Genomic DNA, 26,345 nt, shown 5'->3' with positions numbered 1-26,345 from the left:
TCTCTTGTGGCGCAGTTCCATATCAAGTGTAATGAAAATCTGTCAATTGCTTCCAACATTATTAGGGAGAGCAGAGAAGTGAACATGTTATAGTAACACTGTGAAGTAAGGAAGGATGCCTCAAAGTTAGGTTTTTGTAACGTAACATCATATTTCACTTAATGGAAATTTTGTGATAACGAACTCTCATCACAGTCAATCTGCCAGACGGTGAGATGATAGCTCGCCATGTCAGTGTCTGGGTGGGGTGAGTGAGCAACGTGTGATCTCACATCTGTTCTCAGGTCTCAATTAAGCAAATGTCACTGTGCGTGGAGGCATGCGTGACATGTGGGCTGCTCTAATAGGGGTGAAGGGGAGGGTTAGAATATCATTAATAGAATAATAAAAAAGAATACCGCGTGCCCCCAGCTTTGACTGTGGTTTCGAACTGCCGTGCACACGATAAGCACAAGCTTTATTTAATATGAATGTTACAAGAATATTCTCATGACATATTATGCTCAAAAAAAAAGGGTTTTATATATGGGAGACTTTTGAGGGCGTGGCGAGTCTCAGTACAAAATAATGACTTTCATAATATGGATAAAAGTAATAATTTTTTTTCTAAAAAACATTAATTAATAAGCCATTTTCAGTTGTCATCGTAAAACGAAGTTAGGAATAAAGCAATTTATTTTATTATAATTTTATAAATCAGAAAACGCCTATTAGCACTCGGTCCATTCACAAATATTAGCAACAAACTGATATATTCAATTCATTTATTAGTTACTTACGTGCAAACTTAACGAGTCCAGAGGCCCTCCCTAACTGATCGGATTAGAACCTGTTCAGTCCTGTCTGGGATTTGCTAAAATGATGAGCGAACAGAAGGTACCGCAGAGCGTGGAACAACGCATTGTGATCAAATTCCTCGTTGGAGAAAATGTCCCGTCTGCTGAAATTCACCACAGACTCCAACAACAGTGTGGGGAAGAGTGTCTTCCACGGACCCGTCTCTTTGAGGGGTGTAAGTGCTTCAGACAAGGCAGAGAGCGCGTTGAGAACGAACCGCATCATCGTCGGCCGCGAACATCCGTCACCGAGCCAAACACTGATCGTGCAGACGCGTTTATTCGTGACAATAGGCGCATCACTATCAAGGAACTTGGAGCAGTGCTGTCCATCAGTGTTGGTAGTGTAGAAGACATCGTGAAATACCACCTGCACTAACGCAAGGTGAATGCACGGTGGGTACCACGCATGCAAGCTGCCAGTCGTCTCCTACAGCAGTTTGAAGACTAAGGTGATGCATTTTTGAAGTCTATAGTGACCATCTATGGAACGTGGGTGCACTACATCATTCCCGAGTCCCAGAAGTCATCACGCGAGTGGTGGCATACCAGTTCTCCCAAACCCAAGAGAGCGCGGAGGAGCCGCTCGGCAGGAAAAGTGATGGCAACGTTCTTCTTGGACTGGCAGGGAGATATCCATGTAGACATTCTAACAGATGCCAGAACAGTCAATGCAGCTTATTACTCAGACCTCCTGGCAACAGACGTGAAGGGAAAGTTCCGATCCAAGCGGAAGACAAGTGGAAAGCGGGTAGCCTTCCTTCAAGACAATGCACGCCCCCATACACCCAAAACAACAATGGAAACCCTCCGGAAACTGAAATGGAACCTTCTGACGTATCCGCCGTACAGTCCCGATTTGGCCCCAAGAGATTTCTACCTGTTCGGAAGGCTCAAATCAGACTTGCAAGGCATGCGGTTTGTGGACAACGACGCTATCATCCAGACTGTTCGGGAGTGGATACACCGCCTTTTGAAAAGGGCATCAGGATGCTCCAGAACCTTGGAAAAACGTGTTGACTCCGGAGGGGAGTACGTTGAAGATTGATATGTGCAAGTAAGTGTTTGGAAATTATGTTTTTTTTTTAAAGCAGTCCCGGTCATATTTGCTCTCTTTAAGGATACTGGATCCTATACATAAATAAATAAACAGAACTTTGGTCAATATACTCGTAAAAGTTGAAGCATAACCTTTGGTACAAAATTACAGAAAGCGCTTCCTTTATTCCGAAGAATGGAATAAGGTACAGACAGACAGCTGCTTGGCAAGGGCATGTTTTACGTTCCAGCTGTAAAAGATACGTTATAACAAAAATATCAGTAAAAATCTGAATAAGTTTTATCGTCCTACTGTCCCGCGAAAATAAACTCTGCAGAAAACTCACCATATATAGATGTTTCTGTTCTTAAAAATTTGATTACATCACGTCAAAGCCGTTTGAATATTTACTGCTCTCTTTTACTTCACTGTCTGATGTTACGCATTCGCAGCGTGAAATATCAGGCCGCTTCCACGTCGCCTGATACGTAAATAACTAAACACGTTTTACAGGGGAAATCCAAAAATTAGATCCGTATTTCAACGATTATATCGTTTCCTTATGCTCGTCCCTGCGTACCGCAAAACGCTGTAGTCTCCTCAACCAAATCTGCATGTGGTGGCACTAACATACGAGTACCTCGGCAATATTGCAAGATACAAGTTCACATATATTTTGAAGTTGTTCGAGACTTTAAAATAATTTGATTTTTCCAACATAGAGCCACTATTTGCAAAAGGAGAGTGCAGGAGGGTGGCGGGTTACTGTGCTGAAAGGGACGCGCCATATCTCAAGCGGTTAGTCGCTGGCTTCCAACCACGGCGGCCCGGGGTCGATGACGGGGGCTTGTCAATTGGGATTTGTGGTGGACAAAGTGGCGTGGGTGCAGGTTTTCTCCGAGTACTTCGGTTTCCGCTGCCAATCTTCATTCCACCAATTGCTCCATAATCACCCTCACCTATCGTCTTGGGCTGCTACAATAGGCCAGAAGTGGTCGCAGTACAAGGGACTTAGTCCCACCCCACTAGCAATAAGAAATAAAATAATAAAATACTGTGCTAAAACGGTCTGCAGGAACGTAGCAACGGCAATTCCCGGACATGAAGAATAATTTGAGGTTCCCTCAGCGGTGGTTATGGAGATATAACGCCGTGTAGTCCGTTGAAAGTCAACCGACGTTTCGGAGGAACATGTCGCCACCACTTTCAGGGATGAAGAATGAAGAGAGTAAGATACCAGCATATGACAAACAGGGCCCAAGACGGAGGCGATTTATTTCTCAAAAAGTTCGGATGGCTTCCAATGGACTGTACGGCGTTATGTTCTAGAAGACAGAACTCTTCACGAAAAATGACGATCGTACAGCAAGAGGAATATTTTGTCCGCTTTCTTAAGGCTTCTTAATCATTTAAGTAAAGAAAATCGATTTCCACAATTTGCAGTAAAATTAGGGGTGAGTTTTGGAGGGCTGAGTAAAGGTTGAAAAAGGTAAAACTATCCACGTGCTTAATTAATTAAGTACTATGCCAGGAAGACAAATGGAGGAGTGAGGTTTTAGATCCACCACTCTTAACCTCGGCACTCGATGGAGGCGAATGGTCACAGCTTCGCGACCCGGAAGTCTCACTCATTNACAGGAGGAATATTCTCGTTCCTGTGTACTTGGATGCAATCTGTTTATGATGGTTCATTGTTAATTGTTTTGTGTTCACTTGATGGTCAGAAGACCTCAGTGTCATCACTGAACATTCAATAGGTGCAAGCTATGCTTCAGATTAAAAGATTTACATTTAATTCTCGAAGTTTAAAGGACGTTTTTCATTCAAATAATTTAGTACGTTCAGCAACAAAATCACAGCGTTCCGTATTACCCATCCTGAAGAGTAATAGTGAATATTTTCATCTTTCTAATAAATCAGTAGTTACAACAAAATCATTTTGTATAAACAAAAAATGAAACTCCGCCATTTGAAAACACAATACATGAGCATCCTCTCCGGTGGAGCTGACATACAGAAAACAACTGATGACACAGAGACATTTAAATTTAGTTTCCCCTGCAATATCCAACTCTCTCCTAAATTATTTCCATATGTAGCCACATCAACACTTGCTGAAATCAAATAGACCACGCTGGATTTGAGGTTATCACAGCGGTGACTAGGAAGATTCCGTAAAATGTTGGGAAATTCTTAAGTAGCTGAGCAACTGGCTGCTTCTCAAGAAGGACTCAGCTCCACAATATCATGTTTTATATACTATTTTCTTCCATTTAACATGGCCGAATCATTTTATCTATATAACTATGTTGTACTTGTATTTTAGCTTCCTGTTGCACTGATTCATATAATGTGTATGTATTAACAGTTTTCAAGTTCATACAATCACATTCACCACTTCTACACTGCATGTTTCGGCAGTATGCTGCCATCTTCAGGTGTATCGATCCGTCATCCATTTCACTGCTTGCCTTTATATGTCCATTTACAAATAATATTAAATTTGTACACGTCCTTATATAATAATAGAGTGTATGTATTTAAAACTCGTTAAAACCTATTATCTCATACGTCATATTTTAAATTCGTGTGTATTATCGATCATCCACTTTGGGGTCGTTCTTCTTATGTTTCTAATGTTGTGTGTATATCTGCAATGTGAAAAATGTTACATGTTAATGTTATGTTTTCATTTCTATCGGTTTCGTGTTGTTAATACTATACTGTTTAGTACTCACTGTGTCTTATGATGTGTTCTACTGTTGTGGCTGCGTGCGTTGTAACGTTGGATGTGTGTGTGTGTGTGTGTGTATGTGTGCTGTTTTCGTTCTCCTATATCATTGATAGAGTTATGGTGTTGTGGGGGTAGGTGATGGGGTTGTGTCGTGTTGTTCTGTGTAAATTGTGTGCAATTCATGAAATATTGGGTTATATGTTTCTTTATTTATTTATGTTATTCATATGAGTGTTTTTCTTTGTTGTTCTGTATATATGGTAGTTTTCCAATGTGTTTAAATATTGTCCTTTTTTATTTGTTGCTATGATGTCCATAGTATTTTCTATTGTACCGTATGCGCGTCCCGTATCTAATATGTGTTCCGAGTATCCTGTATTACTGTTATTGTGTCTTATGTCTTGAATGTGTTCTTTATATCTGGTATTAAATTTCCTCCCAGTTTGTCCTATATATTCCATGGGGCAATCCAGGCATTTCATTCTATAGATACCACTTCTGTTATATTTAACTATTTGTAGTTTTGATTTCAATGTGTGCTGTAAATTGTTCTTAGTTCTAAATGCCATTTTTAATTTTGTGTCTCGAAATATTTCTGTAATATATCTTGTTTCTTTTGCTATATATGTGAATGTTGCCATTTCATCTTTGTTTTTTGCCATTCTACATTTTCTGTAATATTCTGTTTTTCTGTAATGTTTTGGTTTCTCTTTTTTGTTGACGGATTGATACACCTGAGGATGGCAGCATACTGCAGAAAAACATGTAGTGTAGAAGTGGTAAATGGGATTGTATGCACTTGAAGACTGTTAATACCTGCTCATTATGATTATCTATATAAGTATACTGAACAGAGCTGTGATACGCTTATGAACAATTTTTTTTTTTTAGCAAAACAAGACTTCATATTTGTTCACATAAGTTCAGTCATTCGAAATATTATCTGTGTGTGATTATTTGTGGAACAGTGTGTATCCAGAGAGGGCGAGACAGGGTTGGCGTCACGCGAAGTGTTGATACATGCCATATCTCTCACGAAACTCTCCGTGGCTTTGTTTCCAACCTGCACAAACTCAAAATGAAACAGACTTCTAAGAAAGGTCTCTCATATATATGGGCAGTATAAAACGAAAAGGGTGGTAGTTACATAGGCTAGAGTACGTCTCAGATTATTTTGTGTACAGAACACAAACACGAGAAGGTGATAACATCAAGGAATAAACTACATTGAAGAGATGAAAGTGTTTCTATTACACACAAATTTATTTATTAATTTACTTAGTCGTATTCTTTAATGAACCGCCTCTGTGGTCTAGTGGTCACAATTCCTGCCTACAGATCCAGAGGTCCAGGTTCGATTTCCGACGCTACCACATTTTCTGGGAAGTAGTGGGTCTGGAACGGTGTTCACTCAGCCTCGTGAGAATAACTGAGGAGCTATTTCAAGGAAATAGCGGCTCCGGTCTAGAAACCCGAAATAAAAGCACAATAGATCCCTGTAAGTCGCGGTGCAAGGATCCAGAAGACCCACTCCTTATACTTTCATTCATTCATTCATATGCAACCCGAAATTAACGGCCGTGGAGATTGGTTGCGCTCACCACGCGACACCCTCTATCCGTTAAAGTTGGCACTAACATCGCATACAAGCGGCGGTCGCTCGGTCCGTATAGCCGCTTGCGGAATCGAGCCACGGAGTTTAGTTTTTAGTATTATTAAATACGAGTAATTCCATGGAGCAAAGACTTTTTCAAGAAGCCAACAGTACTTCAACTAACCGAGCCCTATATCATGATTCGACATATGCTAGATTTTTAGGGTGAATTGTTGGCACCACGCTCAACACTCACGCTGGAGTACCATCCCTTGTCAGCTGTCTATGATGTCGCCCTCCATATCAGGAAGTCGTTTCCTTCATCTAGAACCTGAGGACGCGCTAATACATGATGGAGGAGACCCATATAACATAACAATTATTCCTTGTGTAGTTGATTATTTAATGGATTATTTAAACAATGAATTTAATTAATTGGCGAATAATGTAGCAGACGTCATACTGGACACCACGGATATGTTTCTGTTTATAGGAGAGACAAACAAATTCCGGGAGAAGTGCCGGGTTTTAAAATAACACACTATGAATCAAAATGAGGTGCAGTTTCATGAACACAGAAGTGACCCACTGCCATTTGTACTAGTTTATCTAACTATGGCTCTAAAGCTCTTTGTTGAGCCTTGGCCGCTTTTTTTTTCCAGTTTCTTGATCTTATACACAGTCGGTAGACTCTTTGGACGGGGGATCAGCCCGTCGCAAGTTTGCTACCTCCACAGGACAACACAAACACAGACATCCATGCCTCTAGTGGGATTCGAACCCACGATTTTAGCATTCGGGCGGGCGAAGACATTTCATACCTTAGACCGCGCGGCCACTGTGATCGGCTTTGGTAATAACCTACTGATACTAAAACTATGAATTCTTCTAAAACAGATTTATTTTTGGAATGTTCCTCGGCTATTTTTTCCTTCGGAAAGGAAGACGTTTAATGAACTTGCACAATTAGGTGAGGCTGATTCGGATAGAAACATTCGCAAAATAGCAGACTCTCTGAGAGTTTCAATTTCACTATGCTGTTCAAAACAATGGTTAATCATACTGTTTTCAGGAAGTAAAAACTATCCCTGCATTTTAATCCCGAACTCGTATTGCTTCTTCGTTTTCCATTAAAATTCAATTCGTATTTAGCCGCTGGTGCTCTCATGTAGTGAAATTAACTTTCCTTGGTTCTGCGTGTGGCAGGCCCTCTCACTTTGTGATATTCTGAACACACTCTGGCACAACGGGTTTGTGTATCCATTTAATTTCATCCAAAACAACCTAGTCTAATTAGTAATAAAGAAATTAATCTCTAATTGTAAGTACAACACACTTCTTCAATAAGAACTACGCTTTTTATTCTAAATATGAAATCATTTGTGATAGGGATAATGGTTTAATTTTCTGAATGCTTACAGACATATTGCTTAGGTTGGCCTGGATCTGTTTCTTTGTCAACTAAAAAAAAAAAGCTGAGAGGCCATTTTCAGTATTACTATCAGAAATTCAAGTTCAATAAAAATGACCGAACTCTTCGGAGATATTTCCAGTACCGAAAAAGCTACCATTGAATTGAGATCATTCATACATACATTCATCAATGACTCTACAGCCTTTTGTTGGGACCTGCACTCATCTTCAGTTTCGTAACCTTTCTTACACAGATGATGGAACTCCTTGGACGGGGTATCAGCCCGTCGCGAGGCCGCTACCTACACACAGGACAACACAAACACAGAATAAACGCACTCATAGATATTCATGCCTAAAGTGGGATTCGAATCCATGATCTCAGAGTTCGAACAAGCGAAAACAGTTCATGCCTTAGCCAGCGCGGCTACTGTGATCGGCATTTTCAATATTAAATTAAATAAAAATGGCCAAACCCTTTGGAGACATATTTGATATCGTAAAACTACAATTTAATTAAGATATTGGAGAATAATTTCCTTTACCTTACTAATTAAATATTCGTAAGAAAACTTACTTAATAAATCAGTTCCTCTTATACCTTACGCTGGCAAACTTTGTTCCTTTATTTGATCATTTTACAGACAGAAAGACTCCTTGGACAAGTGATCAGCTCGTCGCAAGGCCTCTACCTAAACACAGGATAACACAAACACAGAATGAACATATACACATATAAAACATCCATGCCTTGTGTGGGATTCGAACCCACGATCCCGGCTTCCGAGCGAGAGAAAACAGTATATGCCATAGACCGCTCGGCTACTGTGACCGGCCATAATAAAACGTTAAGCACATATAAAGGCTGGCCATAATTNTGCTCCACAATCACCCTCACCTGTTATCTGGGGCCCTTACAATAGGCCCCAGAAGTGGCTGCAGTACAAGGGACTTAGTCCCACCCCACTAGCAATAAAAAAATCCCTTTTACTGAAGCCACTTCTGGGGGCCTATTGTAACAGCCCCAGATGACAGGTGAGGGTGATTGTGGAGCAATTGGTGGAATGAAGATTGGCAGGGGAAATCGAAGTACTCGGAGGAAACCTGCCCCAGCGCCACTTTGTCCTCCACAAATCCCAGTTGACCAGACCCAGGATTGAACCCGAGCCGCCGCGATGGAAAGCCAGCGACTAACCGCTTGAGCTATTGCGCGGCCCCTTGTCTTCAGCTTACTTTTACTTTTCCCGCCAATGCCTTTGTAAAGAAAACATGATATGTATTCTGTGGAGTTCATCGTCACCATATCACAAAGAACTTGAGATACAGTGCCGCCTTAGATCTCTCTCGGAATGAGAGGCTTTTCATATCTGCAGACTGACATCTCATAACACAAGCCTACATGCGGGAATTTTCGAGTAGGACGGAGAAGGTAATGGAACTTCGAAACGCATACAACATGTCTTTATTTAAAATCAAGGTCTAATCCGACGTGATGCCGTGTTTTGGTAGTTACCAATATTTCGCAGAAACTTTCTGCCTCCATCTTCAGGATAGAACAATTTTTTTTCTGGCAGACAACACGTCATATCCCAAATAGCTGTAATCTTAATATTTACTGCCTTGAGTACCTCATACGAGTACCTCATGCAGTTTTCCTTGAGATCCATATTTATGTATAGCATAATATAAGATGAAAATCGATTTCGGTTTCATGTTGATGATTAATGAACCACTGGAGATAGACATGTGTAATTTTATACGTAGACAGATTTTTAAGTATGGTTTGATATATTTATTTAAACAAAATTTATACTGTACCGGTGATTTAAAATTTATACTCTCTAATTTCGTCGAGTTTCATTCATAAACTCATAACTCCTAGCCTAAACATTTAATATGAAATTACACTTTCTAACGTGAGGTAACACAGTATCTGTGTACATATTTGGTTTCTTAATAAAATTTTAACCAACATAGCTAGTCCACAGTTAAAGGTGTGCTGTATATTTGAGTGGGGGCAGCTTAGTTGATTGAGTCATTAAGCTACAAGCCCGAAGGTTGCGAGTTCGAGTCCGATGAAACCATTGGATTCTTCAATTGATCTGATCCTCCTAGCCGCACTATGGCCTCGAGGTCTAGTCAGCCCTTAAATAGAAATAAGTACCAGGAATTTTCCTGAAGGTAGAAGGTTGACGAACTAATCGCCATCTCTGAGTCAATTGTTTAAAAATGTGGAAACCTCGACGTCTCACAGCCCTATGGGCCTCCACGGCCTCTTACAAGGATAGCTTTACCATTTTTACCTGCATATTCTAATACACATTTCCGTTCTCACGTAACACTGATACAGTACGTAACAGTTATACGTTTCTATTCAAAAAGAGTAGAAGATGCAGAACTGGGTATGAATAATTCTGAATACGTCTGCGCACGCGCTACATTTAGTCCTACTATGACACAAAACCTGTCATTTAGGTTTGAAAGTCGGAATGAGGGACAGGAGGCAATCAACGCTGCTGCGTATTGGGCACAAAATAGAAGCAATTTAAATTACTTAAATTTTACTTTTGCGAAACGAACACTACAGGGAATCTCATATAGACCCTTTGTCTATTTGTGACGACTCCTGCAATAATAAGACCTCAGTGATTAATTACACTCTTACACGAGCTTTAATATTCTCATGATGTTGACTGTTCAAATTGTTGTACTATGAGTTAAGGTACCATGTAGAAAATAATGTAGGTAAGGTGTCACAGCCCAAAAGAACAGTGTCTCAGTAACTTTGCTGTTATTTTCTAGGCTGTGTAAATTCTCGCGCTCTCAAATATGGGTCCGAGCTATGTTTAACTAATTCCTGTGTTTATAATATCAGTAATCTTCATTGCCAATCCCTCATTCCGACCTCCGTATATCAATTTTTATATACTGTGAAGTGTGTGTCCATTGCTAGGCAACGACTCGGTAAAGACATTCCCGCACGAGCCAAACGCACGCAAGAATAGGACGTTCATTGCTAGATAACGAAACAGTAAACACTCTTCCTTAACAATAGAGACTGTGTTTTCCGTGGAGTCCGTGCAAAGTGGTTATGAGGAAGTGTTCATCAGTACAGAAGAGTTGTTGTCGAGAACTGTGTCGAGTTCTGGAGAGGGCAGTCCAAGTTGACTGAAAAGAAATGGCAAGAAAATGCAAAAATGACTTCATTTGTGATTTTAAGATACAGCGAGACTTGCGATACATCCGTTGTCAGAACACGACTAGTGACAACTAAAAAACTTAGTTCGTTTGTAACGGTGAACTGGAAAGTGTGTAGAATAGCGAATACTGCCTGTAGTCCCGAGTTGCATGAATGTATAAGGTGCAATAAATCCATGCACCCAATCGGAAACCCCTTCTTATACGTCCCCCCTCATATGTCACAATATTTTAAGCTGATAACATAATCTGGAGATCATCTGGACTGATACCCTACCCACCATATCGAAATCCCAACCAAAATGTAATTAGATGGAAAATAGAAATAGTTAATTGTATACGAAACCCAAAATGACACCCATAAAACTCGTACATTAATTCCTGAAGTTTAAGTTAGCGTAATTCACTTCTTTTTATACATTTTTCACACCACGTATGTATATTTATGTATACGTAAGAGCTTAAAAACGCCAGAATATTCAAGGGATTGACTGATTATTTCAATTTCGGCCTTTATCCCTGTTCTTTGGCTTTGAGTATGACAGCGATCTACGAAGTTAATATCGTCAGCAGGACTCTGAAGATCTTGTAGATGAGTATCTATGTACGAGTATAGTGTGTCTGTATATACAGTGCCGTTACACCCAAATCCCCAAGTGTCTTTATACGAGTACTTGGAGAAGCGCCGTGTTCTTCTTGTGGCATCTTCGTGCAGTACCGCGTTTCCTCAACGGGTTAGTGCTTACAGCAGTTTAATTACTTGATTGGAGTTGTGCCAGGTCGGTGTCATCCCTTGTTTCGTCTGTCTCTAGGGTAGGCAGGGGTGGGGAACAGTAAGAAGAGAGGAGATGGAGGATAGACAAAGCAATTAGCGACTGGGATTGAAGAAACAGCCCTAGAGGCACAAGAACTGAGGGTTCAAACTCAAGAGGAGGAACAGATTTCAGAGAGTCACAAGAGGCTAGATTCCAATGTGGTGGCATCCTTCTTCAAGGCAATAAACAACGCGACGGCCCCATTTACGAAATGAAATCTTTTATTAATGGGGCATTTGAACAGTTTTCTTACAATTCGGTCACTTGACTTTTCCGATAGCTTCTGCAAAGGATATGAACCTCGTTCATTCCCCTCTACACCGAAACAAACCTTTTAGTTTGTCTCGCTTTAAAGTTGGTGGCTTATACTCGTATTTATCCCTGTAGCGACATGGATTTTGAAACTCGACCATAAAGATCTCTAGAGCTTGGTACAAATTGTAATGGATCATCACGGCAGCGATTTCTTAATTACAGTAGCCTAAATAAATTATCCGACCTATTAGTCTGCCGTCCAAAACTCTTAGTTTGTGATAAGGAACGGCAATAAACTACATTTCCAATGTTAAGGGAACTAATCTAGCTTATTTTCAAGTTGATGTTTCAGTCGAATGGCAGACTGCGAAGTGTTGTACATTTATCGATTAAAATTTATGTTGTTATAATTTTAGCAAAATGTTAACAAATAATGTTATTTTTATTATATTTCAGCATCCTGTTGAATTGCGGCACCATTTTGAATTGTAAAGTATTCCTTCTGTAATGCAACAAAAGTCAGTTCTTTCCTAAGGAAGACTAAAATATATTTAATTCACTAAAATGTGTTTGTTTATAATTTAAAATGTCATTAATTATGTACATTTTTAATTCTTGCTACATGTTTCGGCCGCACATGGGCTGCCATCAGGCAACACTTATTATTTGTGGAGACCACTGCACTGTACACTCTGACCTTAGAACCCTCATGCACTTCGTTGTTTTTGTTGTTATATTTGTTGATACTTTTTCTCCACGAGTCTCAGCCTAGTTCCGGTTCAAGTCCCGGTTCACACCGAACTCCACATATGAGTAACACGTCTTTTCCTTACGTTTCATGACCAAAATTTACATTAAATGAGATTAAAATGTTGTACAGAAGTAACTTTGTTAAGTATGCTTGGTCCTTTATGTACACAAAGAGGAAGATAAAATCAGGTTTTCTTGGGGTATGAGCATTGGACCCGTCTCTTCCACCGCATCTTTTATGGATTGTTCTGTCCAGAAATTTTGTGACAAATATAACGGTGTTTTGCCTTGTTGGGATATGATCTGTGGCCTCGGGTCCTTAATTTGTAGAACTGTGCATAATTTCAACTCATCGTGGGAACAGGTACATTCATGCTTCTCTAAAAAAGAAAGATCCTATGCTTCTGCACACCAGATACTCAATCTGTCACGCTCTCTCTCTTTCAAGTTGAAAACAAAGGGGAAATTTTCGGAACCCCATACATTGCAATTGTGGCCCCTTCACATACCCATTCATGCGAAATGTTGTGACATCACAGAATACAAGGCACTTGAAGTTAGCATCACGCTCTTCCATATTCTGTAACATGAGACATGCAGATTCTTTATGTGCTACGTAATCTTCCACAAAATATTGATGCTTCCGCTGGATTTTGTTAAGTGTTAAATCTCACACGTCTGAGCAACACATCGTGCCCCGTGCGCCGAGTGAAGTTTAGCTCGTGACTCGCTGCTCGCATTGACTTTCTCGGGCTCCGAATGAAAGCCTGCCTTACAGCTAAAATTTTGCGTGGTCGCGTTGAGAGCAGCCCGTGCCTCTTCTATTTCTTTGCACTGCTTGTCTTCTTGAACTTATCCGCATCGCTGAACGTTTTTGAAGGGGCGGGGGATTTCACCATTAGTTGTGCTCTTAGTTTAAATAGTTCTAACATGTTTCTTCTACCACAAACACGCAGTCTTCTGTTGACTGAATGTCATTCTTAGAGCAACTGCCTACTGGCCTCCGAGACCTCTCCGCTGTAGCTCAGTTTAAGGCGTGAGCACTTTACCCAGGTACAACACGCAGCATAATAAAATTCTCAGAATTTCTCTCTCTTTTATTGTGATGAAAACAGAATCCTTATATAAGATTTGAGGCTTTCACGGCGGTGACTATGAAGAAAGCAGTCTTCTGGGCTTTGGCGCCGTGTATATGTGGTGTTAACCGACATTTCGGAGGAACGTATCGCCCCCATCTTCAGGGTTGAAGAAAAAGTATAGGTAAATCTGCAAGCGACAACACCGTGAGACACGGTAACGCAGACTGCGTTGCTTGCAGATTTACCTATACTTTTTCTTCAACCCTGAAGATGGGGGCGATACGTTCCTCCGAAATGTCGGTTAACACCACATATACACGGCGCCAAAGCCCAGAAGACTGCTTTCTTCAGAATCCTTATAGTTTTTTTACTGTCAAGTCACAATTCTTCTTCAATTTTAAAACTCGGGAAATTGACATTAGATTTGGTATATGGAATGTAAGAAATCTGCATATGGCAGGTACTGACAGTTGCGAAAGATATATCAAAATATTAATTATATTTGGTGAAAGTACGGGAGGTCAGATAGGACAGAGGTGGCACTGAACCAGAAGAACATGTATTTTCCTCTGGAAGGGGAGTGAGAATCATGAAATAGGTAGATTTTTTTTTGTAGGACAATCATATCAACAGTTAGGAGGGTACAGTTTGTTAGTGACAGGATGTCATACATCCTGTCGTTAGTGTGACATCATTTTTCTGAATGTTCTAACCCCATAATAAGATAAAATTGATGATATGAAGGACAGGTACTACGAAAAACTAGAATATGTACTCGATAAATTCCCTAAATACCACAGAGATTCAATAGTAAAGCAGGTAGGGAAAAAATTTTCAAACGAAAAATTGGGTATGATAGTTCACACGAAGTTAGTAATAATACTGGAACTAGAGTAGTAAACTTTGCCACATCAAAAAAAATTTATTATCAAAAGTAAGATATTCTCATATCTAACATTCATAAATTTACTTGGACATCTTCTGATCGAAAGACTCACAATCAAATCGACAATATTTTGATAGCTAGAAGACGGCATTCAAGCATACTTGATATCTGACTGTTCAGGGCAGAAGATTGTGATATTGACCACTATCTGGTGGTGGAAAAGTTAAAGAAAGACTGGCAAGGAGTAAACAAACAACGCACAGATTTCATATAGAGAGGTTCAATTTCAATAAATTAAACGAAGAAGAGAGTAACAAGCAGTATCTTTTTGAAATCTCAAATAGATTCCCAGCTGTGGAGAACTTGGACACTGTGGTGGATGTTGATTGAGCTTGGGAAACTATTAGTTATGTATAGGTAAGTCAATAAGTAAGTTATAAGTGGATATAGAAATTAAACAAATAAGAGTACTGCTTTGAAAAATGCTTTTATTTCTCAATATAATCTCCCTATACCTAGAGGCACTCGTCCCATCGTTTCACAAGCACCTGAAAACCAGCAGCATAAAATTCTTTGGGCTGCTGTCGGAACCAGGCAGTGACTGGGATCATGAAGGCATACTGCTCACCGCATTCCAGCCTCAAGGACAAACCGTAAATGACGACTCCTACTGTAACATCCTCAGGAAATTTCGTAAGGCCATTCAATGGAAGAGACCAGGACTCCTCACCATAGGCGTGTTGCTCTTGCATGACAACGCGCGTCCCCGTACTGCCAACAAGACAAATGAGACGCTGCGAAATTTCAAGTGGGAAGTCCTCGAGCATCCTCCGTATAGCCCCGACCTTGCTCCAAGCGACTTCAAATTGTTCGGCCCTCTTAAACACCATCTTTAGGCTGAACATTTTCCTGACGGTGAAACTGTAGAAAAGGAAGTCACAGCCTGGTTCCGACAGCAGCCCAAAGAATTTTGCTGTTTGTTTTCAGGGGCTTGTAAAACGACGGGACAAGTGCCTCAATGTACAGGGAGATTATGTTGAGAAATGAAAGCATTTTTCAAATCAATACTCTTATTTTTTTTAAGTTCTACATCCATTTGTAACTTACTTATTGACTTACCCTCGTACAATATAAAAAAATTCAGCCAATTATTATGAATTGAAGAAGCATAACCCACGGTTCGACGAAGGATGTCAGATTTTTAGATAAATTTCAGCAGTTACAGGATAGAAGAGAAATAAATGGGGATAATCTTAACAATAGAAGACGTGAAGCCAGCGAGCACTTCATGAACAAAAAGGGGGAATATCTGAAAGGAAAAATTGATAAGCTATCAAAGGACAGTAAGAACAAGAATATTAGATACAGGCGCAGAGGAATAATTGACTTTAAAAGGGGTTACTAACCTAGGCGTAACCTAGTGAAGGATGAGAATGGTGATCTGCTTGAAGATTCCCACAATATTTGGAATAGGTGGCAGAAATGCTTCTCTCGGTTATTGAATAGAATTGGATTTTCAATGCTGAGGATAGGGACCAGTGGAGGTCTACGAGTATTGTGAACACGGTAATGAACCTTCGGGTAACATAAAATACTGGGAAGTTCTTGATTAGCTGTGGAATTGGTGGCTTCTCAAGAAGGGTTCAGCTCGATGGACTTAATTAGTCATCAAAATTTAGGGCAAGATCATGACATAAAGATAGGAAACAGATGTTTTGAAAATGTGGCACAGTTCAGATATTTGGGAACAACGATAACAGATCGAAACCTGATTCAGGAGGAAATTAATATGAGATTGAGCTCGGGTAATACTTGCTACCATTCAGTCCAGAACCTTTTGTCTTCTCGTTTGCTGTCCAAAAACATAAAAATTAGAATATACAAAATTATAATTTTGCCTGTGGTTCTGTATGGGTGTGAAACTTTGTCTCTGACATTAAGGGAGGAACACAGACTGAGGGTGTTTGAGAACAGGGTGTCGAGGAGAATATTTAGAACGAAGAGAGATGGAGTGACAGAAAGTTCGAGAAAACTGCATAATGAGGAGCTTCATAACTTGTACTCTTCTCCAAGTATAATTAGAATGATCACGACAATGGAGATGAGGTGGGTAGGTCATGTAACACGAATGTGGGAGACGAGGAATGCATATAGGATATTGGTGGGAAAGCCAGAAGGAAAGAGACCACTGGGAACACCAACGCGTAGGTGGGTGGACAATATTAAAATGGATCTTAGAGAAATAGGATGGGATGGTATGGATTGGATTGATCTGGCTCAGAATAGGAACCAGTGGAGGGTTCTTGTGAACACGGTAATGAACCTTCGGGTCCCATAAAATGGTGGGAAATTTTTGAGTAGCTGCAGAATTAGCGGCTCCTCCAGAAGGGCTCAGCTCCATGAGTAAGTAAGTAAGTAATATAAATACATATTGTACATACATACAAATATTTTTATGAATTATATACATTCACTCATGTGGAACCAAAAGTTAATGTGCGTGTAAGTAGTGTGGTATGCGCTTAACAGATGGCGTTAGTCGAAAGTGAAAACTGAAATACCTTATCTGCCATCCAGAACATAATGTGAAATGGTGGGGATTGGCTTTATATTCGAGGACGCAAGTTAATTCTGAAGTTGTGCTGGAAATTCGAGAATGTCTGCGAAGACAGTGAAGAAGTGAATTTGTAACTGAGCCTGCAACGCGTCTAACAATTCCAAGAATTCATGATAAATGTGAGACCTATGCCAGTTTGCAAGGCGCGTACAAGCAACGATATTTTAAACTTAGCTCATCAACGAGTGGGGGAAATTCTCCTATGGTGTTACAGCAGTTCACAAACATAACTAAAATTTAACATATTATTTGAAAGTCATGCCTATGTTGAAATGTGAATAGTGAATAAGTGCAGTTTTTAACTGCAAATAACGCTACCTGTTAAGTGCATGCCACACACTTCAAAGCACAATATATTTTTGCTTCATCTTCAGTACGTCTATAGATATACTGTACAAAAATGTGCACACATATTTTAGACACTCTAACAGTACTTAAAAAAAGAAAACTGTACAATTGTGCCGTGTTACGTAGCTAAAGTAATGGCCGAATATTGCAATATAGTGTTTAAAATTGGTATGAATATTTTAGTGAGAAATGCGTATATATTCAAGGAACCTGTGTTATTTACTTGATAGTTCGTATTTAAATTAGCAGTTTACTCTCCATTGTTTATTCGTTATCACAATTTAGGAAGAAATGAGTAAGAGATTTGTTGTTTAAATTTATAACCTTATTTACAACAATTACTGCTTGGATTATATTAGTCAGTTAAAATTTATTCAGATAAATGTAATTACGTGCTATAAAGGAATTTATTTTTATGTTAGTATTATTTCGAGTATTTTGTATTTTACTGAAGAGAAGCGTGAATTTTATATTACATAGAAGAATGAAGGCAGTATGTTTACTGTCATGAGCAATAAATTATTTAATTTAACAAGTTGTATATATTGTGGAAATATTAATATTGATCACTTCCTACATCGCGTGAAATTATGCGATTTGTATGATACGGTGCTTCTGTAATGACTTCAGTCGAATTTTGAATACGATTTTCGAAATCCCTTCAACAGCTATAAAATACTGAACGGGTTACTACTACAAACGGTATCAATAATCGGTGAACCAAATTTGGAGTCAGTAGGATAAGACAAATTGTTTCAGACACTGACCGCCCGGTACCAATAGCAGAAAGATGAATACAGTGGCTTAGAGTAAGGAAAACTTGAGGAGACCCAAGAAAAGCAAGAAAATTCACAACAAATTCAAGAGGACAAGCAGACCTGTACTCCTTGGTCTGATATCTGCAACATTTAAGCGTAAGTTGTGAATATGAGTATTGAAATGATTACAGATGCAAGAAATTAAAGCTAGCTCCAGATTATTTGAAAGTCAATGTTTGACTTTAAACTTGTATGTATCTTAGCAGTGGTTAATAAGAAATGAAAGCGTTCTAATCACATTTCTAAAGACCGACAGACTTGTTTGTGTTGGCTTTTAAGCTAAAAACGTGATGCTCTGATACCAGTTACTAGGATGATGAATACCTTTCATGTTCCATATCAGAATATGCAGTGTCCACAAGCAAGTTTTCCCGTCCACATAAAATACTCTAACATAGCTAGCATGTTTCACTCCAGGGATTATATTAGCTTCTTCCGGCCTCATTTATGATTTAATCTACTTTTTCCTCAATGTTCCCCTATCTCTTTTTCCGTATATTTCACAAGCCATAGAATGCTCCTTCCGTTTCTCCACGTCCTCTTCTATTATTCTGTTACAAGAAAGTATTTTCCGTTCTGTCCTCATCTATTTATACCGTATTCTATACGTTTCACTAAAACACTTAAAAAAATCTTGAAAAATATATTTATCTGACTCAATACAAGGTATTATAAGACTTTTTCTCAATTAATTTTAAATATTTCTCAATAAAATAGCTGACAATCCAATTTCCAATGTTCAGATATACTATTAAAGAAACTGTTAATTTGTTTTCATTTATTTCTAAAATTATGATAAAGTTCTATTGGTGAAAACATAAATGTTGATAATAGCCTATTAAGTAAAAAGGTAAAATTGTCCCTGTGCTTAACTAATTAAGCACTACGCCATGAAGGCGTATGGGGGAGTGGATATATATTGCCCTAGTTTATTGACCTTGGTACTAGTTGGAGGTGAGTAGTCAGCTTCAAGCCCTTGCCACTTTAAACCCCGGGGAATGAATCTCCGGTACCCATTTAATAAGAAGCTGGGTGGGCCCCAGAGCCGGTCTTGACAAAGCGGAAAGAGAAAATCCTTGATCCTACCAAGAATCGAAATCCTAGCCCTCGGTTCTCCAGCCACGTAACCAGTCGCTATACCGGCTATGCTATCCTGAACCCCAATAGTCCAATAGACATTAAATTCTTATGACATGTATCCGAAGTGCTATGTTATTTAAGGCAAAATTTTAATTAAATTACTAATATTATTCTAATAATAATAAAAATAATGACATGAATGAGGGAAGCATGTTGTAGTATACTTACATATTTCGTATTAAATGAGAATAGAAAAAACTAATTGTACATTTGTGACGGACCCCACAAAGTGTCTCCCCCATATTTCACCTGAAGGTGGAAAGAAATCTAGTTTCCGAAACCCTATGTTATTTGGACTATCGGATAATAACAAAATCCATTAAACTCTATACAGCATACACCATCGTCAGAATCCTTTCAAGTCTATTTCTGTAATTCAGCATGTTACAACCATTTCCAAATCCTTCAGTTTCGACCTCCTTGAAAAGCTTACAGTCGCTCAGCTATTCACTGAGTTCGCTGCATGTATAACAATAGATATACTAGTAAATTAGGCCGATATAGCTAGAAACCCGAGATTAACGGCCGTGTGGATCCTTTGCTCCGACCACGCGACACCCTCTATCCGCTAAAGTTGGCACTAACTTCGCCGACAAGCGGTGGTGGCTCGGTCGGTATAGTTCGCTTGCGGACTAAAACCACGGAGTTTGCTTTTGTTTGTATTCCTCAAAAGTGTATATAAATTAAATTCGTGGATAAGTACGAAGGTCAATTTCAGAAATCGCGACACAGAGTATTATATATTTGTCGAAAGATATAATATGACATGTCACGAGTTATTCATGAAATAATCACATTAATAGAAGTCACTTGAAGTATGATTTCACAAATTTGTATTATGATCGGTTAGAAAGAGCGCCCTATTCAGAACCCCTTCACACTAAACACATAATTGAACACCTTTTCATCATTGCCTGACTAATTTGCATTTCATTCTCTTGCATTCAGCTACTTTAAGCCTTACTGTCATCGCGTGTAACATTACACTGTGTCTGCCACACCTCTATACTGAATTAAGTCTGCTTTTGTCATCATTAAGCAACGGGAATGCCCAGCCGTACGATAAATCCTACATCACTCCTCATTGTTTTCATCTGTTTCACATTGAAGATACTGTTATTAATCACCGCTTACGTACGGTAGCCATTTATATCCACTGAACACTAAATATTAGTATCATAATGACTGATACAGCCGGCAGTTCTATTACGTGCCTATTGTGCAAGTACAAACTAAACCCTAGAAAGGTATTTGACCCTATCGGGTATCATGGCTCACGATTATCGTATAGAAAGAGCTGATCCCGGTGGACATGGCAGGTTACAGGAGCATCGTGTTCATCAATCCGTTACACTGTTATTACCAGGAATTGTGTGACGTCAGGACTAACGTGACTCCGGCAATAGTTCTTGAAATTGTAATGTTTGTGACAGCAAAGCAATTGTGCCAGAGAATCCGCACCTAATACAGTTTGGTTCTCATTATTCATTTTAATATTATCGTCTCATCTGAACCTAAACATTTCTAAATAGCCCCTTTCGAAATAAAGCTGAATGAAAATGTATTTTTCTCTAACCTTCTTATGCTTCCATTCCTCATAACTTGCTATATACGATTATTTTTACATTACCGGTAAAACGACTATAAACAACGGAAGATCATTGAAAATAACTACGTTCCACAATCATTCGTTTCCCCAAGTCCAAGTGAGTTGTTTACAATTCCTTGTAAATCTGTTTATTTGCTCATGGTGAAGAAGAAATTCACAAAATCACAAAAAAACAAAGAGGTAACAATTATTTTTATAAATTAACGATTAGGGTTTCGGAAAGCACAAGAAATAATATACAACCATAAATATTCCTTGAAGTCAGTGTTTTCTTGTATTCATTTTCGTGGCATTTCTCATTGACCCGGGATATTCAAATTCTAATATATTTTTATAACGTTAATGATTTTATATTACGACCGCGAAATTAGAAGATTCCAACATACGGAATTTTCTCTTCCAAGCGAAAACAGAAAGAGGAAAAAGAAAGGGGACACGTGAATCTGACAGCAGTCAGTTTCTTCAACGGAAATTATCCACGGTTTCTGCAGTGTTCAGTAGCCTAGGCGTTCAAGAGAATAATTTGGTTAGGCAGTAAGTTTTACAAACCATTGCTGACATGGGAAGATGTGTTTTGTTTCCTCTTGAATTGCTAGTTCATAATTTAAAAAGAAAAGGATTAATCTGTAGACTTCTAATGCCTGATGAATTTGAATCCGAACTGGCGCATGAGAGAATTACAGTAGCAACTTGGAACATGTGAACTACATCAGCATCTGCATTTAAAGTTCATTTCTTAACTCACAGTAAAAGTGCCCATAAAATCTGGCCTGATGTAGGCCAGTCCAAGCCTGAAAGTAACTGTGATAGAAACAGAGGAAGAGAGACCATAATAATGTTCTCTACAACACAGTACACAACATTATCAAAGAGACTTTTTGATATTAATAATAAATTTTTCTTAAAAATAGGAATACTGAAGAAAAATTAGAGAAAATCCACACGACGGAGCGCAACAAAATATGCTGAAGGTTTTATGGGCTACATAGAGATGTCACTTCATAGTCTTTATGCAAACTACGCCGTATTACAGATAAATATGACCGAACATTGGAACTATTCGACATTGTGCGCGTGCGTGCGTATGTGTGTGTGAAATACTCATGAATATGAACAAAAATCAGGATTTCCCCAAAACTTTATGCAATATCCGATGTCGAATTTAATAAAAAATTGATGAAAATTTGGAGGATAAGAGTTCATTTATTGTCTAGTGTACACTGGACTTTACTATGGACGAATGTGGTTAAAAATCTGAATTGTCAAACAATTGTTGGTGAACGTCTCTTATATCGAATTTTAACAAAACTTGTCCAAAGATTAAACCCTGATGTTGAGTCACGGTCAGACGGACAAACATGAACTCAATGTGAGGAATAAGGTAGAAAGTAGCGAAGGGACTGCTTGACCCGTCATTTCAGAGATATTAAAAGGTAACATGTCAATAAAACTTTAAAAAAATCGCCTTATACTAAAAACCAAAGCCAGAAATCAAGTCAAAATCATCCTCCGAAGTTAAAAAGCGGAACGATTGAATCTTCTTCGTCACTTTGTAACGAACCCCCCCTCCCTTTTTCCCTCGGCACTACAGCCCCAGTGGGCCTAGGCAAGTCCTCTACCTGTACACAAACACAGAACAACGCACACACACAAACTAAACATGCATACCCAGAGTGGGATTCGAACCCATGATCACGGTTTCCAAGCGAGCGAAGACAGTACATGCCTTAGACCGCTCGGCTACCGTGACCGGCTGTAACGAACCCCTAAAAGCGGTAAATTAAAAAATGTGCCTGAGAAAGTGATGGTATAAATTATATTAGCCTTCCATTAATAAATTGTAATTAAGTTTAAATAAATTGCCATGTTATATAATCCTGCCGCCGGTAAGTCAAAGAGAAGGGGTAAATATTCCTCACGTCTTAAAAGCTGAAGACTCCTGCTTTAGGACAATGGGGCGTTTGTCTTGAAACGATAAAGTGCTATCTCTTTTGTATTTTAAACTGCTTTTTACTCTTTTCTTATTTTGCACAAATTTTCAAGCCATTCTCCCGTGTATGTTTCAATTTAGATCTTTAATATGGAAATGTGTTCCTAGGATTTGCGCTTACGATCTTGAAAATCTCATGCATTTGTTTCCGTTATTTTTAAAGAACCCATGCTCCACTTTTGTCTTCTAGTATCTGCAGAAATTTGGAGAACCCGTTGCACCTGCGACATACAACGAATAGAGGGCCCTAAATGCAACAGCTGCTATTGCCCATGACCCGATAATAGAAAAGACTACCGCAGAGAAAGAGGGAATGGTGCTCTTGTGCTCCCATCTGTCGCCTGGAATTCCCTGATGCCACTGTCCCAATGTGCCCTATGATATTCCAAGGACAATACAGTGGCGCTTACAACACATCCGCAGTTTCCAGCTTGCAATTATCCGCTACAGTTCCTGGCATGTCTAATGGCCTAGCTTGCAATATGCAATTCACACTTTTCAACACGGGTTAAACTGGGAAGCTTGGACATCCCAGACGACCCATGACACTGTGCGAGAAACAATTATTTTCCTTTGTCTAATCTTCTGTATCTCTGTCCGCATTAAGCCCGCCCACGAGGAGCAAATTTTCATTAAACTTGGAGACTGAAATACTTTCTAAAGAATTCGCTTTGATCTACGTTAGAAAACATACTCCATCATATCACACGAAGGCCTAATTGGATCTCTGTTTTCTATAAACACGTAACAGACTGAAAAAAGTTTCAGAAACAATTGATAGAAAGTTATGTTATTAATAGAGTGTCTTAATACACTTTTTTGGTAATGTTTCCTAGGCAATGACCAAGAGACATCAAAGTGGACTCCTTTAATATGGTTTTTATTTTCCTTGGCACTACAACCCCAGTGGGCCTAGGCCTACCTCCATGAACTTCTCCGTTCACTTCGATTTTTCTATATCTTACACATTTGGTAGGACTCCTTGGGCGGGTGATCAGCTAGTCGCAAGGCCTCTACCTGTACACAAACACAGAAAAACGTACACACACACAAACTAAACATCCATGCCCTGAGTGCGATTCGAACCCACGATCCCGGTTTCCAAGCGAGCGAAGACAGTACATGCCTTAGACCGCTCGGCTACCGTGACCGGTTTTAATATAGTTACATATACGAAATACGAGTAATGTGACACTATGTGAACTTAGCAAAATTGTTTACCGTACAGAGTTTTATATTCTGCGGTATAACGCCGTGTAGTCCGTTGGAATTCAACCGATGTTTCGGAGGAACATGGCGTCTCGATATTCAGGGTCCACAAATAAGCAAAGCAAGAAACCAGCACGTAGCAGTCAACACGCTGCTTGTTGCATACTTCATGCTTCTTTCTCGGCTTACTCTCCGAAACTGAAGATGAATGCGACATGTTCCTAAGAAACATTTGTTGAATTTCAAAGGACAAAATGGTGTTATATCCCAAAAGAAGAAGCTCTTCATAAGCACTGTTATGAGAACCTCAAATCCTGCATGTTCATCTTGTGCTCCACTTGAAGCTGAAAACGCTTCTTACTTTGACGTTCAGCTCCGCCCCCTCCGCATAACAGGAGGGCTCTTCCCCCAGAGAATTCTTCCTTCTTCTGGATTCGGAGTTCTAGAAAATTTCGCTTCCATCATCAGAGAAGACTCGCAGCGAAAGAGACAAAATGAAGGTGATACGAAGTGGCAGCACTTTTGGGTTAACAATAAATATGCAGCAAAATTCGACCAATGGAGAATAACTTTTAAGGAGATACAATGAAAGTAGAGCTTTTCAAAGAAGAATGAGAACTTGACATGAGGAAAACTAAAAGTGGCAGACGCAAAGAAGTCGCGCTTCCCAACAAAACTTTTGAATGTAGGAAGGCCGTTCAACAGAAATATGTGAAGGAGCAATAGACTCAACCTAATCTGAATTCCACTGAATTCACTCCAAAATAATTGCACGTTAAACAGTCTTCATAGTTCAAATTGTTATCCTAAACGTGGGAATATTACCCATCTAAACACGCCAATATGACAGCACAACTAACCAGAGGCGGAAACGAGAGAGGCAGATAAACCCATGCAAATAAAGAAAACCAGCTCGTGGAAAATCATAGGATAAAACGTAACAACCGATTCCGAAGAACGCAGCTGCTCCATAAGGAAATCAAATGGGAGCAGAAATGAAACACGCCCGCCCACGATCAAACATTGACAACACATGAAGATATTATAACATATTATAACGCTATAATTACTCTAAGAGACACCAACATAAGTAGTATATATATATATATTTCAAACGATATTTAGATATGACGAGTACCGTAAATATAACGAAAAACAATGTTAATTAATTGTCTAAATGTTTTAATATACCATAAAAATAAAACACCTCTTTGACTTATTTTATTTTTATTCTACTTATATTTATGTACATCTCCGAGCATAGGGATACGCGGTAGCGTAGTGGTTAAGGTACCGTGACCATTCTTGTCCAAATTTACGTCCGTTCAGACTCTAGGTGACTACTGTGGCATTCAGAGTGTCGCCAGATTTCGAAACTGTTCAGAAACATGCGTAACTTCTCACCTGTCACCAGTGTTCACCGGTTTTGGTACTGTGCAGAAATCCCGTAAATAATATCACGTGTCTTAGTGACTATAAACAGGGGTTTGAATTGGTGAATAGATTTGTTAGAACCTTATACAGTGCGTACAATCAAGTGCGCGCCGCGGCTGCAATTTGCCGTGAGTCATACCACCGCAGAACGGATGCAACTCCTCCCCGCGACTGCAGTGCCGTTCCCCGATACCGTGAGTGTAGTGGTGTCGCTGAGTCTCCGTCCATCAGTTGCTCTACATGCACACATTTATAAGAATACAGTAAAAAGATAACTTACCGTGGTTTATAACAGGTGCTGAAAGTGACCTCCTTCTGCTTGCAAACATGCCGCGCATCTCACAAATAAATTACGCGACACTCTCTGCAGTTCGTCGACGGTAATTGAATGAATTACGCGTGTAATTTCATTTTGAAGACTATCAATGCTGCGGGGATTATTTTTGTAGACTTTTTGCTTCAGGTTGCCCCAAAGATAATAATCAGAAATACTGAGATCTGGGGATCTGGGAGGCCACAGTCCTCTACTGACAATTCTGTCTTCAAACACTTCCTGTATTGCGACCATGGATGCATTAGCC

The 26,345-nt window shown here is 39.4% G+C and overlaps 1 long non-coding RNA gene across 1 annotated transcript in view; it reads left to right on the top strand.

The window, feature by feature from the left end:
* Positions 1-17,192: 17,192 nt before the first annotated feature.
* Positions 17,193-26,345, top strand: part of LOC117283010 — a 17,941-nt gene continuing 8,788 nt past the window's right edge. The window contains exons 1-2 of the long non-coding RNA XR_004513995.1: positions 17,193-17,335; positions 18,324-18,478. This is a non-coding gene — a long non-coding RNA (uncharacterized LOC117283010). The remainder of the gene's footprint in view (positions 17,336-18,323; positions 18,479-26,345) is intronic.

Source organism: Cryptotermes secundus, unplaced genomic scaffold (assembly GCF_002891405.2).
Source record: "Cryptotermes secundus unplaced genomic scaffold, Csec_1.0 scaffold22, whole genome shotgun sequence".
NCBI classification, from domain to species: Eukaryota; Metazoa; Arthropoda; class Insecta; order Blattodea; family Kalotermitidae; genus Cryptotermes; species Cryptotermes secundus.
This window is presented reverse-complemented; position numbering and strand designations above follow the sequence as displayed.